This window comes from Ornithorhynchus anatinus, chromosome 10 (assembly GCF_004115215.2).
Source record: "Ornithorhynchus anatinus isolate Pmale09 chromosome 10, mOrnAna1.pri.v4, whole genome shotgun sequence".
Classification (NCBI taxonomy): domain Eukaryota; kingdom Metazoa; phylum Chordata; class Mammalia; order Monotremata; family Ornithorhynchidae; genus Ornithorhynchus; species Ornithorhynchus anatinus.
The window spans coordinates 32933555-32937090 of record NC_041737.1 but is presented as its reverse complement, the minus strand read 5'-3'; the positions used below and the strand labels follow the sequence as shown (position 1 = coordinate 32937090).

Genomic DNA, 3536 nt, shown 5'->3' with positions numbered 1-3536 from the left:
GTGTTTTTTTGCCATCAGACCCAGCCCCCGCTGCTGAGTTCTGCGGTTCAGCCCCAGCAGCCGTTTTCAGAGTGAAAGGGGAGGGATGTGACTGGAGAAGAAGAGAGGTGTGGACCCCCCAACACCGGCCCCACAGGCAGTTTGTGCAGACTCAGGTCATCCCATCTGCTCGCCGGCGCAAGCGGACCATGCCCATATGAGTCACTACAGAATTCAGATCTTGTGTCCATCGGGACCATGGTCGGCCCACAGGGTGGGTGTGGTCAGGAGCAGAAATCCCTATCCCAGGACTGGACATCTCCCCAGCGGGGTAGGCTGGAGTCTTTGCTCCGGGGGCAGTTGTCCACTGGTCTCTGCACCAGTGGGTGAGCCTGTAAACTGCGATACTGTTGACCTCATGACGTGTCAACTCATTCTCCTATTGGTAATTATTCCAGGGTGACGGAATGGTCCTTTCCATTTCTTAGGGATGTTCCCTAATAGGACTGCCTCTGGGCTGCTGATGGGAGGTGGTTGCTGGCTAAACTGGGAGTCACAGGACCTGGGTTCTCTATCTGCCTTTACAACTTGGCAACTGTAGGACTTCACGTTTAGCTTCTCTAGGCCTCAGTTTCCTCACCTGTATAATAGATGAGTGAATTAGCTCTCCTCCCTTTGAAGTAGACTGTGAGACCCAAGTGGGATGGGGACTGTAGGTAATCTGAATAAATCTTCTTTACTCCTGCATTCAGTACAGCATGAGACATTTAGGAAAGTGCCGAACAAACGCCACAAGGCCGGCTCGGATGACCACAATGTTCTGTTCTGGGACTCATCAGCGGGACCGGCCTCGGTCCGGGCCGAAGATCAAAGTGATGAGGCGGGAACCTAAGCAGGAAAGGAGGTGGGGTCACTGGGGATCGTCCCTGATCGGGGGGAGGTGTCTTGGATGGTTGGACCATGAGGCAGGGCAGGCCGTGCCCTGGGCAGGAGGCAGGGAAGATGGGGCCAGGGGTCAGGGCAAGAGGATCTCTCCCATGTGGTGATGAGGGGACCAGAAGTGTCCTGTGGTGGCAGCAGCTTGAGGAGATGCCGTAGGAGAGGCTCTGTGGTTGGTGTGGGGGTCACACGGTGGTCTATCATCATTGCGGGTGTATCAAGGTTGTGGTTGTCCTGGGCTGCTGGAGCTGGTCTGACCGGAAAGTTCGACCTGGAGCCCGTGGAAGAGTGGGAGGCCGGGTGGGAAGCCGAGAAGTGTTATCCATGGGCTGGGGGGGGGGGGTCCAGTGCCCTAGAGAGAGTCTCCACAGGGCCAGCTGCCCCAGTGTGAGACCCATAAGGATTGGTATAGAAGAGTTGGGCAGAGGAATGGGGGGCCAGCAACAGAACACAGTGACAAGGATGCAGTACAGGGTCCCCACACATGGTGAAGGCCGACTTAGACTACTGGGACAAAGCAGGAGGAAAAGAGGGAGGGAAGGAAGATGGCAGCCACTGCTCAGCACCAAAGGGATGATGCCAGGATTACAAAGGGGGTGAGGAGGATGTCAGCGCGTTTGACAAGAAGGGCGAGGACGATGGCACCTGCTGCACTGCATCGCGTGGACGATGCCAGGGAGAAGTATGGGGCAAGGAAAATGGCTGCAGGCACCTTAAACAGCAGGGTAGATGCCTTAAGATGGTCCTTAATGCCCTGGACTACAGGGACGATGTCAAGGAGAGGAGAGGTGAGGAAGGCGGCCATGGCGGCCCAGAGGCGGCACGTGTATGGTCTGTGGCTCCCGGGAGACGGGGCAGAAGGGTTGGGAACAGATCCCGTGTGGTCTCCAACGTGGGAGTGGCAGGGAGCTCACCTCTCTGCCCCGTGGCCCGAACCCTAGGAAAACGAGCTTAGCATCCGTTGGGCCTTAGGTGGAATTCTGGGGGTGATCACTCAAAAGGCAGGCTGAGGGCAGATCTGGCAGAAATGGCCACAGAGGGGCTGCCTGGGGGTGATGGCCAGGAGGTCGAGCTCTAGTTGCCTCTTGGACCAAGGGCTGGCAGGGCAGGTTGAGGTCTGATATTGGGGAGACAGCCTGGAGTGCAGGCTGAGGTCAGATCCCGAGGTGATGGCCAAGATGGGAGGCCAAGGTTGGGGCTTGGGGCTAAAGGCAAGATAAGGTCAGATCCTGGAGGTGCTCCCTGGGAGGCCTGGTTTGGGAAAGGTGGCAGGATGGGCTCTCCTGCTCCACCTTCTCTTTTGCCTTCTCCTCCTCCTCCTCCGCTGGCACCATGTGACATATTCCAAACAATTTATTTGGATTCCTCATGGGGGCCAGATGATGGAAACTGTGGAGGCCAAAAGAACGGAGAATTAGGATCCAGGGTCTCTTGGTTCATCTCCTAAATGTCCCACTGCCCCTTGCTCCAGCCTCACCTGAGCAGGGTCTCTGACAAGCCCAAGGGCCGTCGGACAGCATCTCTGCTTGCCTCCCACGACATCCCCCACCCTGAGCCTCCTTGAGGGAGGTGTTTCTCTATGAGATATTTCACTGTAGGCTCTCGTCCCCAACATTGCTGCCATGTCCCGATTGATAGCCAGCCATGGCGGCACAGGCTTCTGGAAGCAACAGGTTATATGGACTCCACCGTCCTCCTCCACTCAGAAGGGTAAATCATGGAGCCAACGCTCAGAGTGTCGGGGGGAATCGGTGATGAGGTCAGTCACAGTTGGGGAGGGGCAGAGACGGTGCTGGGTAAGGATGGGATGAGGCCTATGAAGGCGAGTCAGGTAGAGTGCAGTTCACAGAGGGGGTTCTGAGTGGGGACACATCTCATGACCCAATGCAGTGGGTTTGTTTCCTCTGGACTGGTAAAGCCGACGATCCAGGGCTGACTGGACTGGTTGGTCCTGGCGTCAGACAGGGACCCGGGGGAAAGGGGCCAGTGTGGTTATCGCAGTTGCCATGGAGATGACAGTTGCGTAAGGAGATTGGTCAGGTGGGGGCTGGGCCCGGGGGACCTATTCTGAAGGGGTGGAGCTTGTCTTGATCAGGTGGCCTCAGGCTAGCGTGGCCTGGGAAGGGGTCATGGACATCATCCACCCATTGTCGAATTCCCGCCCAGTCCCTTTGTCCTCTCTCTTTGTTCTGATGGCATTTTTGAGCTATTTCTATGTGTCAGGTTATGTTCTAACCGCTGGGGTACATATAAGCTGATCGGGTCGATCCCATTTAAACCTTAGTTTACCGATAAGGTAACTGAGGCCCAGTGAAGTGACTTGCCCAAGGTCACACAGCAGACAAGTGGCAGGGCCGGGATTAGAGGCCAGGTCATTCAGGCTTCTAGGCCTGTGCTCTGTCCACTAGGTCATGGTACCCTTCATTCATTCATTCAATCAATTGTATTTAGTGAGTGTTTACTGTGTGCAGAGCACTATACTAAGTGTGCTTCTCTCCCCAACTTCCCATCCACATCCACTGCTCAGAATACAGAAAATATTAAAGCACCAAATAATCATTATAATATCTGTGGGATTTGGTGAACTCTTACAGTGTGCCCGACTCTGCACTTAAAGT

The 3536-nt window shown here is 55.5% G+C and overlaps 1 long non-coding RNA gene across 1 annotated transcript; it reads right to left on the bottom strand.

The window, feature by feature from the left end:
- Positions 1-2255: 2255 nt before the first annotated feature.
- On the bottom strand, positions 2256-2877 carry LOC114814683. The gene is made up of 2 exons (XR_003762461.2): positions 2396-2877; positions 2256-2307 (listed from the first exon to the last, which is right to left on the bottom strand). It is a non-coding gene; the product is annotated as an uncharacterized LOC114814683 (long non-coding RNA).
- Positions 2878-3536: the final 659 nt, after the last annotated feature.